Source organism: Leiobunum rupestre, chromosome 4 (assembly GCF_980474605.1).
Source record: "Leiobunum rupestre chromosome 4, qqLeiRupe1.1.hap1, whole genome shotgun sequence".
In the NCBI taxonomy this organism is placed as follows: Eukaryota; Metazoa; Arthropoda; class Arachnida; order Opiliones; family Sclerosomatidae; genus Leiobunum; species Leiobunum rupestre.
In genome coordinates, this window is record NC_143387.1 from 14,606,659 (window position 1) to 14,623,682 (window position 17,024).

Below are 17,024 nucleotides of genomic sequence, written 5' to 3' on the forward strand. Positions count from 1 at the left end.
ACGTTTGGGAAAGGATAATTTTTGACGGAACCTTCAAAGTGTATACGTCGCATTTTCAAACATTTAATGGTCAAATCTTGTTTTAGCGCAGTCAGCAGATAAGATAAAGGGTAGAATACGTTAGTTTTTTGTAATTTATTTAGTTTTTTCAGTCGTATATTCTTATCTATTAGGTTTAGCCTATTGGTTTTCAAGCTTAATAATTCATTTATTAACAACATATCGAGTTGGTCTGGTTTTCATCTCGGTCGTAATTTATTTTAAACGTTTTCTCGGCTGATTAAGATGTTTAATGCAGTTCATCAATTGGGTTCGTTTGTGTTTATTTATAAAGAACCCTAACTATTCCCTCTACGGTCATTTATTGATATACGATTAGTCAAGTGGCTTTCTGTGCTTTGTGAATGGTACGTTTTTCGCTTCTTGTTAATAAGTTTTTTGGTGGTGTGGATATTTGGATATCTACGATTCCTAATGCAGTCATTGATATCCTGGGTGTGCGAGTCATTATATGATATTGGAAATTGGACGGTTTTGGTCTTTTTCATGCGGTATGTGTCACAACGTCAACAGGATGGTTCCGAAAGTCTACGAGTCGTCCACTACCAGATATCTACGGTATCTTGATCGGGCGAACGTTGAAATAAAATGAGCGTTAACTATGCGGCAAGTATTTCGTAAGCGACAAAAATACAAATACCCTCTGTAGATATTTCTTTCATTAAAATTGGCTTCGTATTATATTTAACTGCTAAACTTGTACCGTAAATAGGGTTAAAGTCAATTGTGCATTGTTTTAGTACGTCTAACTCACTGTTGTAACTACTTAATTTATAATATTCTGAATAAATTAATCTCGGTTGTTTCGTCTCAATTATTTTAATTCAAATTAAAATTTTATACCGGGCGGGATTGAACCGGGATTACGTTATTAGTAAATAACTCTGAATTGGGGAGATATAACTTTGAGGGTCATCTCGAGAAATTAATACCGCTAGTTGTATTTTGATTGTGTTGAGCTTTTGGGCAGTATTGTTGGCTTTAATTATCATTTTTTCGTGTGAAGTGGTTTAAAGAAGGTTTTCTGTGTTGTTATATCGTAAGCGATAAAAATACAAATACCCTCTGTAGATATTTCTTTTATTAAAGTTTGCTTCGTATTACATTTAACTGATAAAATTTTTCTGTAAATAGGGTTAAATTCAATTGTGCGTTGTTCTAGTTCGTCTAACTCACTGTTGATACTACTTAATTTATAATATTCTGAACAAATTAATCTCGGTTGTTTCGTTTCAATTATTATAATTCAAATTAAAAATTTATACCGGGCGGGATTGAACCAGGATTACGTTATTAGTAAATAACTCTGAATTGGGGAGATATAACTTAGAGGGTCATCTCGAGAAATTAATACCACTAGGGACAATGCTTCCGAGGAGAGGTATATTTTGGCTTGCCAACTTGTTATCGATATATACTCCAAGATATTTTATACTTGATACATTTTCTTTTTTTTTGAGAATGATTATATAAGGTGTTTTTTTTATACAATGTTTTTTTGAATGCCAAATTAAAGCCATATATTTGGTTTTTTGACTATTTAGGCTAAGTAAATTCTCATTTAGCCAAAAATATGTTTGGGGTAGTCCAGCTGTAGCCTTAGTAAAGACTTCTGCCCATGTCGGGAAGTTTCGTCTTCAAGGAAACGTTCTCTCCCGTTGAAGGAGATAATTAGTGGCGCTCTAGATGTTTTTGCAACTGAGAAAAAAAGCTTGCTGTTGTAATTGAGGAGTTCAAGGACACGCTGGGAGAAATAAGGGACACTCTGATCCGAGTGGCTGATACCTCAGAAAGGAAGGCTTCAGTAAATACATTCTTGGTTAAACTCTGAATTTATACAATTAATGTTCATTGAAGTTGTACATATATATTCACTCTTTTACGCGCTCACCAAATCAGTTAACCCCTCAAAACCGTTTTTTGGAGGGGGGGTTAACGGTGGAGCTTCAAGCCCTGCACGAAAATGGTTGCACCGTGTAAAGACACGATAATAGTCTAAAATATGAATGTGTATTTTGCTAATTAGTTTATAATGTACAAATGGTCTTGAATTGACCGTGCTGTGATCAATTACAAAAAGAGAAATGAAATAACAATTGATAACATGCTACTTTTAGTTGTATATTATTTTAAAGATATAATTTTATTAGGTGTTAAAAATTTTAGTTCGTCTTGTATATCTGTATTATATTTCTTAAAGTGTTTCTTTCTGTATGTATGTATGTCTCATTAATAACTTTTAAACGCCGCGAGATAGCGTGCTAAAATGTTCACCACGTGCTTGGCTTTCTTTTTTAGCTTAACGTCACCATTGTGACCTCGCTGTGAACTTCTATGCCTAGGCCACAATTTATATTCTTAGCCGATAAAAAATAATGCTGCGCTTACAAGGAGACTACCCGTGGTGGTTATCACCGATTTTGTTGAAACTCGGGGGTTGGGTAGACCTTATGGTAGTATGAAAATTAGCAAAGGGAAAAGTTGCAATGGGCTTTAGTTTTCCTATGGCAACCCAAAATGTTTTTGACCTCTCCATTTAAAAAAACATGGGATTTTCTAGGTTACTCAAATTTTGTTAAAATGGAACCAAAATTTATCAATTTTAGCCAAAATCATTGATCAATTTTACCCAAAATAGGTCAAATTAATCTTTTTGGGTATGTTTTGAAAATAAAAAAATTTCAAATTTTTTAAGTAAGTAAGTACCCTGTGAAACCGAGAAAATCCCATGCTTTTTTAAATGGAGGTTTTTTGGTTTTGAAAGATCAAAAACATTTTCGGTTGCCATGGGAAAACTAAAGCCCATTGCAACTTTTCCCTTTGGCAATTTTCATACTACCATAAGGTCTACCTAACCCCTGAGTTTCAACAAAATCGGTGATAACCACCTCGGGTAGTCTCCTTGTTAGTGGGATACTTCTCTGGGACGCGAACCTCTCCGCGGGCAAAGCCGGGTACAAAATGCTTGTTCTAAATAAAAAGGTTCTAAATTAAGAGAGTACACAGACAAATTATATAGTATTGCTATCATTCCCTTATAGTTTCGAAAAAGCTCAGCTGAGAAAAAGGGGATATATAGCTAACCTTTTATCGTTTCACTTCGGCCAAGAAGGGACAGGTATTAGATTAGATGGTTAGTAAGGTTTAAGGAGAGAACCAATGGCGTAGCGTTCATTTCTGATACCCGGGGCTAATACATGTTAAACCGTAAATTTGCCCCCCTCCACTATTTTCCAGGCCACCCCTTACTTATAAGCCGCCCGGGACGCCGCTAGGGGCCATGCACTCCTTTCCCTCCCCTACACACTACACTAATGGAGAAAACAAAACTTTCTAATGTTACGTTAAATTAGTTACACATTAATTTGTTTCCAAAGATTATTAAAATTCAATGAACGTCCCAACACCAACGTACAAAAAATGTCTTATTAGCATTACAGTTTTCGTAGTAAAAGTTTCCTAGGGTAAAAAAGCTCGAACTTGAGATTATCTAATCCTTACCCGCCGATCCTATCCGTGCTCTTCCCCTTATGACGTAGGTTAATACTCGATGCTAAATCCTCGCTGGCGCCTGGACTTCACTTTTCTCCTACTGCTGGGTTTTATCATTTAGAAATGAATAATTAAATTCCTCGCTAAAATTTTGCTAGAAAGAAAGGTTACAGAATAGTCCTACCATTGCGCAAAATAGTGTTAACACTTGATAAAACTAATTTGCTTAAATAATTATATTAGATACAATATTATGTTATTCTAATTTGTACCAGTGTAATCGCTATAGCATTAAAAAATTAATACTGATACCAGTTTAAAAAACCTTTGGAACAAAAACCAATATTTCTCGATAAAGAAAAATTTATAAAAATTAAGATAATAAAATTAAATTTAAATCTTTTATCTCAGCTCTCTTTTTAAGAAAAAGTCATTCATAAAATAACAGTAAAAATATTAAAACCTTTTTTCCGAAAAGAGTTGCCTGGCTGCATACGTAATTCTCTCATTTGACGTAACTGTAGGTTATTCCAAAGTTTTGTAAATGGGAGAACGCCTGTAGGTTCTTTACTTGGTGATAACGTTTACGGATTGCAGCCTTGGCTGATAACTCCCATCTTTAATGCTGTTTCACCAAATGAGCTAGAGTTTAATAACAGACATAAACGAGGTATAGTTTAACTACTATTGTAAGATTCCACATAATCAAAGATGTTGATGTAGAAATATATGTAAAGCGACTTGTATACACTCAGATTAAAAATTTTAGAAACACAACTTTATTTACACAATACAGTTTAAATCGTATATGTATAAGCAAGAATGTATTTATTTATACTCAGGGAGAATGAATATGTCGAGATTATTTTTAGCGTTTCTCCAATTCCACCCGTTGGGCCCCCCGGTATGCTCCTCCGCTTTAATAAAATCAAATAATACTGCAATCTCATTGGTTCTTAAAAATTACTTTTTTCGACGCGATTAACGCTGCAGCGAGGACGCAAAAAATAAGACCGTCTCCTTTTTCCTCCCCCCCCCTTAGCGCGACGGGGTTAGGGGCTCAACGTGTCCGTCGATAGTCTCGACATATTCATTCTCCCTGAGTATAAATAAATACATTCTTGGTATAAGTTTACGATTTAAACTGTGTTGTGTAAGTAAAAATTTGTTTCTAAAATTTTTAATCTGATGTTGATGTAATAGGAAGAAACGTTTTTTAACGTCTAAATGGCGTACTAAAATCTAGATTTAGATCAAAGAGCCGAAGCCTTCCTTCCTGAGGTATCAGCCACTCGGATCAGAGTGTCCCTTATTTCTCCCTTCGTGTCCTTGAACTCCACAATAACAACATCAAGCTTTTTTTCTCCGTTGCAAAAACATCTAGAGCGCCACTAATTATCTCCTTCAACGGGAGAGAACGTTTCCTTGAAACTTTACTAAGGCTTTAGCTGGAATACCCCAAACATATTTTTGGCTAAATGAGAATTTACTTAGCCTAAACAGTCAAAAAACGAAATATATGGCTTTTGGTCATTGGAAAAAAGACGAGTTGTCTGAAAATTTAATTTTACATTCCAAAAAGCATTGAATAAAAAAATAACACATTATGTAATCATTGTCAAAAAATTGAAAATGTATCAAGTATAAAATATCTTGGTGTATATATCGATAAAAACTTAAAATGGAACATCTACATAAATGATTTAGTCAAAAATATGAGACACTTTTTGTATAAATTTCGAATCCTACGGGATATACTTACCTTGAAATTATTACGAACTGTTTATCTAGCCTTGGCGCAATCCTTGTTTAGCTACGGTATAATAACATGGGGCTGTGCAAATAAAAACGTACTAGATCCATTGATAAAGTTACGAAATAGACTGGTTAAATCATGTATTAAAAAGTCATAGAGATTTCCCAATAAGATAGCATATTCAAAACGCGTGTAGCGAATGCCATGCATTTCTTCGCTCTTCTGAAAGCCTTCAACAATTATATCAGCTTCCATCGCGGAAGATGAGCCTGTCCATTTTTTATAACAATAATGTTCCTTCTTCTCTTTAGCGCCGGTATCTTTGTCGCATTTGTAGCAATAATTGTTCCTTATACCGACCCAAAGCAACTTTTTCGTCCGGTATCCAATAATTGCAGCCTAAAACACAGGAAAATGTATGATCAGATATTTGCTTTTTGGATAATAAATTATTACGGACTAGAAAAAACCCCTTTTTGTTCTATATAAATTACAAACGGATAAAAGTAAAGTAATTATATTATATTTTAAATCTATCTCACGGAATTTGCTTAGATGCTAATATGGGCCCCAATGGTAGTACTAAACAGGGCTGCTTATAATTTTTTTTTATCAAACTCTATTTCTTTCCCAGCCAACATCGGATTTTTTTCTTTTTCTTACGGAAAACGGGAAACACCACTTATATGCCGCCAACCCAAATTCCGAAAGTTTTGACACTGAAAAAATTAAATATTATCCAATAAACACAATAGTTATTACCCACGGTTAATTTGAACGATTAAAAAACGCCAACTCTCGACACAATTTGGCGTGTAAAATCAAAACGAAAGCCGCATTGTAGTTGTGACCATAAAAACGCTTGCCCCAACTTCCATCGACGATCACAGTTACGAATGGAATCTCTATTCCGTCCACCACAATGACATCACCATTTTCATTCGCGAGGCGCCGTTCTTCAATTCCTGCTAATAACATCTCTTCTTTGAGCTTGGTTCCCAACACCTTTCAAAATATAATTTTTTTTATTTAATGTCTAACGAAGGCTTATTGATAATTTAAAACTACTTACATCTTCTAAACCTTTCTCGATTTCATGAAATCGGTGCCACGTCAAATATGGAATGTTCATAACACCGAGGAACGACTCTAGCTGGGAGTGTCCACTGGCTGAGAAAATTGTAGCCCAGACGGAAATTTTATTGACCCCGATTGCTTTTTCTTCTTCCGAGGCTCTTTTATTTTCCCTGTTGTATTTTTTACACACAAATGTTAAAACGTTGAGTAATCCCTCGCGATGTTCACTATGAAATTCAAGATTCCCCATCCCGATACTCTCGCTCTAGTTTCATACTCCAACCGATGACATGAGACATATCTACAATTCTCAAACCTTCCATTTTCTCTTTTGGTTTGTGATGTTTACCATTTTTACGATCGTTCCTCAAGTACGACCTAAAAAATTAAGTCGTTAATGAACCCAAAAATTAAAATTAAAATAATTCATTGGAATATGATTTACTAACCTATATTCAAGTTGCCCAAGCTCGAATTTAGAGCTTTGTGGGCGAGAAGATGTAACTATATCAGGCTATATATTTTCGTCATTCACATCAACGGTGGTTGTAGTTTCGCTGACCACAATTACCTCGTCAGCGGGTTGAATAATAGCTTGATCCACAATTGTCTCGACCGCGGTTGAAACCGTTTCGTTATCGACAATTGATTCTTTCTGAGTTTGACTACTATCGACCTGATCCCTTAGTCTTTTCCGCGTCTTTTCAGACCAATTCTTATGTTTTTATCTTTTTTAGTTCGCTTTGTAGGTTTTGATTTCCCATAATTTTTTCTCAACAAAAATTTCCTAACTTAGAAAAACCGTCTTCTAATAGACTCAGACTGAACAAGTGAACGAAACGAATGAGAGAACAAACTTAGTGGATTCTTTCTCAAGCAACGGTTTCCCCCTTCCTCTCCAAAAACCAATGTGTAACGCAGGCCCTGGTCTAACGGACAATAATTGACAGAAACTGAAAATATATTATTATTAATATATTGATTATATTATTTTTATTTAATTTAAGATTACAACTGTTAGTTTTATATTAAACAAAAATAATAATTCAATATTATAAATTACACTACATTATTTTTAAATTATTTATTATATATAATATAAAATTTTCTTTACATGACGAGGATCGAACATTTAATACATAGGTTGTTAACTTCACAAACAACGATCGTAACCCCTCGGCCGCGCTGGCCTGTCTAGCTAGCGGTTATTTACCATAACTATACATTTTTCCAAGGCTTAACTGAATACGAGCTTGTGCATCAATAACCGCCATTTTATTTTTCACGATGGCGCAAAGACACCGTATAAAAAGAGACCTGTCTGTTCAATAATGATAACTTTTTGGACATAATAGCGCTATCGCCATCTGATTCTAATAATACACAATAATTTTCTTTAAAATTAATTTAAAATATCTTAAATTCATTTAAAATTAATAAAATTAAAAATGTCCTCAGACAATTCAATAAAGAACGTTGGTTTAAAACAGACCTCTTTACTCTCCAAAATCTCGCCTCAAAAATTTTAATTTTCTCCCATAGTGTGAAGGACTCGATCTAATGTTAAAAATCTTGTTAGCTATATATACACTTGGACAACCGTCCAAGTGTATAATTGATCACACGTAAAACCATGGTCCATGGTCCTGCGATTATATCATTGGCTATTTGATAGAAGGTATTTACACAGCCTAGTCAAGGTATAAATTGTAACAGATGATATAAGCGTGTACAATTAATTGATCGACATGTTTAGGATAATACATCTAATTGGTAAACCCTTGATGCATGCCAGATAGATTTGAATATTCCAATACATCTTTCATCGCAACCCCTAGTCTACCTGAGGAATGGTTTCTTCTGGGTAGATGGAAACTTTTTGAATCGGTATAAACCCTGGTTGGTAGCTAAAGATCTTTGATATGCCCTGAACCAATTCACCAAGTCATTAATCAAAACCCACTGCATACACTACCAGCAAATAAGTATCTATAAGACACCTAGGCTTACAATACACCCAAAGTAGTAATGTATAAGATTACTCGTTATATTTTCCTGTAAAGTTGCTGAGAGTGGCTGGCTTATTTTATAGCGTTTTAAATTTGACTGCTCTCGAACGCTCTAGATCACTTTGATCAAAACTTTATGTATCATTTGCGTGATCGGATCTGCTCCGATCAAGTTTCGCGTGTTCCATTTCACGCTCTTTAGTGCTCCGAGATCACCCAAAACCGATCTGCCAATTTCGACTGATCAACGGATCGAGATCGAGATCAATTTTTACGTGTCCTTTATAGATTTTTTTGGCAAAATGGCAGACCAAGACGCGAAAATTGAAATTACTAGAAGACGAAAAAGAACAAAGCGCGGGAATATTTTAATGGAATGTTCCATTTGCAGTTTTACTCAAGTCAATTGGGGCGAGATCTATAACGTCAGAGACAGATTCCGAGCTAACCTCGAGCAATCAAATGGAAAACGCTATTAGTTTTTCATTTATCGTGATTGTGGTAAGGCCTCTGCTTTGAAAATAAATTGACAAACATTTTTCGGAAAGTGATAATTAATGAGCTAGACACACGAATTCTAATAGCTTAAAAGAACCTGATATATCGTGTTCTATTATTTATCTTAAAATAGGTAAAAAGCGTATACTTCTCATTTTATTTCCTAAGCTCTTTGCGTACCACAGTCCGCCATTGTTTTGGCGATCTTTAAAATTGTCTCAGCAACGGGTCCCTAGAGGCTAAAAAACAAGGATGTCATTTTCTAATGCCTAGATCTTTAAAATTCCAAAAAGCCTCTTTAAAATATGGCGAGATAAATGAAATTTTTCACCGTCAAAAATATCCATTCAAATTAAAAAATGCAATTTAAATATCTGTAAACTTTAATTACAAATAAACTCCCCATTTAAAATAACATAAATATACAAAATATTAAAAAAAATTACAAAGTTTAAAAAGCTAACAAAAAGTTCACTTCGATTTAAAATAAAATTAATATTTCCGAGAATTTTGGGGAGTCAATAAATAACGAACTAAACAGGACATAACAAAATAATTTAAAAACCAAAATATAAAATTTTACTGTTGCCAACTGCTGTCCCTAATGGGCGAGGCAATATATCGCCAGCATGACAGCACCAACAAAAAGATCCAGCTCCACTGCGCAGAGCAAGAGTTTAGTCCAGTCGTTTCATCGTTATAGATGAAGGAAGCTTTTTCAGCCCCTTCACGTGCAACTTGCAAGCTGATTGAAAATGAGCCTGTGCAGTTTAAAATACGGAAATTTAAAGAGGCATATAATATGAAAAAAATATTATCTTGGGTTTAATCTTTTTCGAGATAAGCTAATTGATGAAACCTCTGGAGATTGAACAGCTGACATTTTAGCGAGGGGTGCTCAGGGGCGTCGGAACAAGGGGAGGGGGCAGCCCCGTTGATTCGAACTCCTACCTTGATTTTCAGTTATTTATCTAGTAGGCAATGTTTATAAAAAGACCAATTAAACGATTTTTTTACCGTGGGTCAGCCTCATATTTGACCTAAAAATCTTTGGCATATTTTGTTCCTATTTTCAACGTAAGAATGATCAACTTAAAATCCTAAATACCCAGAAAAAAGATTTGGTAAAGTTAGGATTTTGAGTAGTACTTACAATTTCTCAGATCAGCCATTTCGATAACGATTAAAGTCTGTCTGACGGATGAATTGGTACGAAATGGTCCAATTGGGTTCAGAAGGGATTCCGGGATGGATGTGGTCCCCGCCACTTCCGTCCTTGGCATCGTACCAACTTCAGCGCTCATAAACCAACACGCAGTGAATACGAGATCCAGATTAGTTCAGAGTCAAAAGTCGCGCTTAGTTTTGATACCTTACACAAGAGAGCAAGACACGAATAAACTTTAAAGTAAAATGCAATTTGATAAAGGTTCCAGTTAGAAGCAGTTTATCAGGATAAAATCGGTTTACTAAAATAAAAATGTAAAATAAAGGGAACTGATTTTCTTAATCAGGAAACTACAAATTTAACTAGAGAGTATGAAAACTACAGGTAAACGTTCGAAACGTGTGTTCGAAAGAATTCCTTTGAATGAACGTGAGTGATAAAATGTGACCGCTTGGAGGAAATAAACGAAAAAAAATTCACACTGGAGACTGGATCTTCGGCAGCGACACGCGGTTGCCGATGACGGAATTGTAAAAATAAAAACTTTTTATTCAGAATAGCTGCCCATGTGAGAGGAGTTCAACATTTCCCACAAATGACACCAGATGACCAAACGTAAGCAATACCAAAATGCGTTGGTGTTTTCGAAATCATTGCAACAATCGTGACAAATGTCATTTTAGCACTAAGAGCTTTTTAAAATCCAAAACTTTGACGCAAAATATAACCTACTTATCTTTTACGTTAAAGAACTGCGGTTTTTTTTTAAATGACTATCTTCTCTGCTTATATTTGCAGTGTTCAAAAACTTTCTTCGTCGCTTCGTTAGGGTATAAATACTCTTTGGATTGACTTTTAAATGCCATTATGCATGTCCAAATTATTTGCTTCTTGGGAAACCTTTTCCGTAGTTGTGAACGAGGATATTTTCTCATGGGCGTAGGAACTGGGGTTCATTTTCTTTCCGTGGCGCGGCAGCCAGTCTATGAAGTGAAAATAGTAGCAATCAGAGGACGACTTCGTCAAGTAGTCATAGTATTCGGTTAAGCCAGCCCACTTTAGTCAAATAAGTTCGATAAAGGTCGTTCAAGGTCAATTGTGCCAATATAATAACTTCCTTGGCTCCCAAAGCTAAAAGTGATTGCAGTTCCGTTAATTTTGCCTACCTGCTTAGTACCCCTCAGCGCGTAATGTCCTTCACTATTTTACATGGCTGGTGTCTCTTTGATTCTGAAATCAATACGTATGTCAGAAGTTAGCGAATTTTTTTTTAAGTTGGGTTTGAAACTTCAAATTTGAATACTATTATTTATTAGAAATGGAATAGGTGCTTCCAGAAAATCTCCATCAAAGTCAAGTAAAGAGTTCGCGCTGCCGCGACTGGGGTTACAAATTGTTTTCGTTATACAGACCAAACTGCCATCAAAAGACTTGCAGCAATTTTCGGCACGGTGACAAGACACTTGGGAATGATTTTATACAAAGAAGTATTCAAATCAATCTAAGGTAATTGCGAAAGCAGGAACATCGTGTTAAAAACACTAACGTTTGCCTTTCGGTTTAATACATGTTGTCGGATGTTATAACAGTGGGGTTACTTCTACCTCGATTTCATATTTACTACTAGGAATGTATATCAGAACATTCTTAGGTGTTATCATGTTTATATAAAGTACCTCTAAACATACGAATGCCGTGGGCTTACCTTTACTTGTCAATCGTATTTACTATTAGGGATAGAAATCCGCTCATATGTTGCGTCCTAAGACCACTTCATTTCCAGATGTCCCTTGAAGCTTGGAAGTTTTAAAAACATCACTGACCTTTTCATTGGGCACACATTTAAAGCAATGTCTTAAGTGTTTATTATTTTTATCTGATTTTTAACATTTGGAGGGTGAAACATTTTAGGGATAATTTGATTTAGAGTGACGTAGTAAGAAAGAGTGCCTAAATCAGGGTTATAACGACATGGTTCAATCACTTCTATTTTTCATCTTTCTAAAGACCATATTTGCCACCGAAGGCGCTGCCAACACTATGTAGAGCTAACTTAGGACGTCACTACCAACGTCTGCTTATAGAGCAGCTAACGTCTCTTAAGTCGGTCCCCTGCTCCACTTTACTTTAAAATTTAATTGTTGCACTGAATCAGTTATGAATTCGTTAATCATTAAATTTTGACAGTAAGTTTAACGTGTCTCGGTTGTATTGACGGAATTAAAGAGTCCTTGCTACGGTGCGTTTTAAATCAAAACGTGACCCACTACTTGCTTAGCCTTGTGAAGAAAATAGGGCTAAAATTACCACATTCTACATTCCTAATTGTAATTTTATCCTCATATAAAAAAATCGAGGGACAAAGTTGAATTTTTTCAAAATTCCTAAAGAACCCAACAAAAGACATTTATGGCAAGAAAATGTTTTAAGTGAATTAGACTTCAAATTGACTGACGAAAACCGTGTTTACGAACTTCATTTTGCGAGACTTTGTCTTTGTGCATATTATTAATGGAAAAGAAGAGTGATTGCCCTGGGAAACAAAATTGTTTAGCATCTAATGCTGTTCCTACCATATTAACATCATTGAACAGTACAGAAAATCTAACAATAGCAGCACTAACACCTTGTAAGTGATATAACAAATACTGCAAAGCAGTTGGTTAAGACTTCTGGTCAGTGCAAAAACATTATTGAAAACTAAATTGCACTGATTATGGGTTAAATTTTTGAAATTTAAATACTTTTTACATTTCAGTGAAAAAAACACACCAGCTTGATGAAAAAAGTCCATAGAAACGTATCTGTAATGACAGTCCGAAAAGGTCATTAAATATCTATACTAAACGTCTAGATGCAATTTTAGTCCAACTTCTCTTGGTAAGATATTACTTAATTATTTGAATAGCTTCAACTTCAACATAACTAAATGATGATATGTCTTTGTCAGAAGGGTTGACCTCTATTTCTTTAGCCCAGCTAGACTTAGAATTTAATTTAAATAAAGATTTGATTTCTATAGTGGCTTCCGGTAAGTTTACCGAGGTTTACACAAATTTTCACTGTAATACATTACATTAATGTGGACTTTTGAACAGCTTGAAAAACTATAGCTAGAGCTCGTAACACTTCTGGAAATGGTGATCTTTCTCGGACAATAAGTTCAGCCTCTACTTCTGTAGCTCAATTAGAGTTGGAGGTAAAAATAAATCTAAATTTAACTCCAACAGCCTCAAAGACTAAAGCACGTACCTCTTCCAATGAGATAAACTTATATCAGCTTTACAATTATCCAGGCCCGACAAGAGAGGGGGAAGCCGGTACAAATTACCGGGGCCCGTGCCGCCTATTAGCCCGTGTTTGAACCTACGAGGTATACTTATCTCTGGTTTTCTCTGAAAAAGTATATCTATCTTCAGCAGTAACGGCTCTGTTACGGCCCAAAATTTATGTTTTACCGGGGCCCGGGCCCGCTCTCGGCGGCTCTGCAATTATCGCCGGTCTGTGAAAAACAAATATGTACGTATTAAACAGCTGCATCTAATAGTTAAAGATTTGACAAACACACTCAGAAGTTAAGGGACTATGGTAAAAAAAAATAAAAAATAGGAAAACGTCCAAAACTTGTTATTAAGGAGTGACTGTCAAACTGGTTATAGATATTCTAAAGAATGGATTCTCGATATAAAGCCTTCTATTGAAAATAAAATCAACATCAATTTTGCTGTAGGGGGTCCGTATATTCCTAACGATCTATGAGATAAATACAGGCTTAGCTACGCCACTGATTCGAAATTTACGAAAGAGAAAGAAATAAGTACGTTTTAATGAGCAATTACGTCTATAAATGTAAACATTTGGGTAAAGAATGTCAACAGGCAGCGAATGCGTTTGGATTAACGACCGGAAATGAAACTACGTCGAATGTAAGACAATGCGCGCTGAGGCATTCTTGGCAGGTGGGCAAAATCCACGGGGCTGCAAGCCGAGAGAGAAGATGTACCGTTGGGGCTATTAATCTTGAACGACCTTTATCCAGCTCGTTATCCGCCTCCTGTATCGAATTTGGTTAAATAAAGTGGGCTGGCTCACCAGGCTTATATGACTACTTGACGTAAGCATCCTCTGGTTGCGTGTATTTTCACTTCATAGCCTGGCTGCTGCGCCACGGAAAGAAAATGAAGCCCCAGTTCCTACGCTCAAGAGAAATCACCCTCATTCAAAACTACGGAAAATGTTTTCCCAGAACCAAATAATTTGGACATGCATAACAGCATTTCAAAGTCAATCCAAAGAGTATTTATACCCTAACCAAGCGAAGAAGAAAGTTTTTGATCACTGCAAATGTAGACGGAGAAGATTATATATTTTTTTAAAAACCTCTTTTGTTTAACGTAAAACATCAGTAGGTTATATTTCTATACTTTTCCGTCAACGTTTTGGATTTTAAAAAGCGCTAAGTGCTAAAATAACATCTGTCTCAAATGATGTAATTATTTTGAATTCACCGACGCATTTTGGTATTGCTTACGTTTGGTCATCTGGTGTCATTTGTGGGAAATGTTGAACTTCTCTCGCACGGGCAGCTATTCTGAATAAAAAGTATTTATGTTTATAATTGCGTCATCGGCAACCGCGTGTCGCTGCCGTCGATCCAGTCTCCCGTGTGAAATTCCTTCAGTTTATTTTCTCCAAGCAGTCAGATTGTATCGCTAACGTTCTTTCGTTGGCATTCTTTCGAACGTTTTCCTGCAGTTTGCTTCAAGTTTTCATTCTGTTTATTTGAAATTTGTAGTTTCCTGATTACTAATATCAGTTCTCTTTATTTTAAATTTTACATTTTAATTTCGCGCTGAAACCCGTTTAAAGTAGTTTAGTTTACCGATTTTATCCTGATAAACTGCTTCTAACTGGAACCTTTATCAAATTGCATTTTACTTTAAAGTTTATTCGTGTCTTGCTCTCTTGTGTAAGGTATCAAAACTAAGCGCGACTTTTGACTCTGAACTAATCTGGATTTCGTATTCACTGCGTGTTGGTTTATGAGCGCTGAAGTTGGTACGATGCCAAGGACGGAAGTGGCGGGGACCACATCCATCCCGGAATCCCTTCTGAACCCAATTGGACCATTTCGTACCAATTCATCCGTCAGACAGACTTTAATCGTTATCGAAATGGCTGATCTGAGAAATTGTAAGTACTACTCAAAATCCTAACTTTACCAAATCTTTTTTCTGGGTATTTAGGATTTTAAGTTGATCATTCTTACGTTGAAAAAAGGGACAAAATATGCCAAAGATTGTTAGGTCAAATATGAGGCGGACCCGCGGTAAAAAAAAATCGTTTAATTGGTATTTTTAAAACAATTGCCTACCCGATAAAAAAACTTAAAATCTAGGCAGGAGTTTGAATCAACGGGGCTGCCCCCTCCCCTTGTTCCGACGCCCCTGAACACCCCTCGCTAAAATTTCAGCTCTTCAATCTTGGAGGTTTCATTAATCCGTATCTAGAAAAAAATTAAACCCATGATAATATTTTTTTTTTAAATTATATAACTCTCAGGCTTGATCATCGATCGGCTTGACGTGAAGTGGCTGAAAAAGGCTCCTTCATCCAAAACGATGAAACGACTGGACTTGACTCGTGCTCTGCGCAGTTCAACGTTGAGCTGGATCTTCTAGTCCGTGTTGTCATGCTGCCAGTTCTTAATTACGAAATGTTGCCTCGCCCATTAGGGACAGCAGTTGGCAACAGCGCAATTTTATATTTTTGTTTTTAAATTATTATGTGGTGTTCCGTTTAATTTGTTATTTATTGACTCCCCAAAATTTTCAGAAATATTAATTTTATTTTAAATCGAAGTGAACTTTTTGTTAGCTTTTTAAACTTTGTAATTTTTTTTAATATTTTGTTTATTTATGTTATTTTAAATGGGGATTTATTTGTAATTAAAGTTTACAGATATTTAAACTGCATTGTTTCATTAGAATGGGTATTTTTGACGGAGAAAAATTTCATTCATCTCGCCATATTTTAAAGAGGCTTTTTGGAATTTTAAAGATCTAGGCATTAGAAAATGTCACCCTTGTATTTTTAGCCTCTAGGGACCCGTTGCAGAGACGTTTTTGAAACTCACAAACACAATGGCGGACTGTGATACGCAAAGAGCTCAGCAAATAAATTGAAGAAAACGCTTTTTACCTACTTTAATAAGATAAATAATAGAACCCGATATATCGGGTTCTTTTAAGCTATTAGAATTTGTGTTTCTAGCTCATTAATTATCACTTTCCGAAAAATGTTTTTCGTCAATTTATTGACAGAGCCAAGGCCTAACGACAATAACGATATATGAAAACCAAATAGCGTTTTCAATTTGATTGTTCAAGATTAGCTCGGAATCTGTCTCTGACGTCATAGATCTCGCCCAATCGACTAGAACACAGCCAACTTCGATCACGCGTACCGCGCTTTAGCAGCCCCGCCAATCGCCTGAATTTACGGTGTATATATTTTCCCGCCAGGGCTACGCTACGACTAAACTTTAACGTTAGTCAGATAGGAAAAATAAACTAAATACACCTTTTTTTTAAATGAATTTTAAAAAACATTTAATTGAACCGAAAGTAGGTTAATATTTAAATAATAGTATAATATTTTTTAAAGATTACAATTTTTTAATGGTGTTTATAAATTATAAAAGAGTTAAACAGAAACCAATAACTTCCTCTAGATGCACCCAGCAACATAGTATTATTGGGTAATACTTAAAACACATGTAAATAAATAAATAAAACAAAAAGTGAAAAGAAGATTCAATGTAACTTCAGGGTAATATATTATTTTAACATTTTCAATTAAATAATATTAAGTTAAAATATATTATGAGCGCAATAAATTATAATTTTAGGTTTCAACAAGTTTTAAGCTTTCGTATTTTTAAACCTAGAATTATATTGTATAT

The 17,024-nt window shown here is 35.3% G+C and overlaps 1 long non-coding RNA gene across 1 annotated transcript; it reads left to right on the plus strand.

Annotated features, from left to right (window-relative positions):
- The first annotated feature begins 14,680 nt into the window (after positions 1–14,680).
- On the plus strand, positions 14,681–16,049 carry LOC149946442 (uncharacterized). The gene is made up of 2 exons (XR_016480463.1): positions 14,681–15,253; positions 15,623–16,049. It is a non-coding gene; the product is annotated as an uncharacterized LOC149946442 (long non-coding RNA).
- The last annotated feature ends 975 nt before the right edge of the window (positions 16,050–17,024 follow it).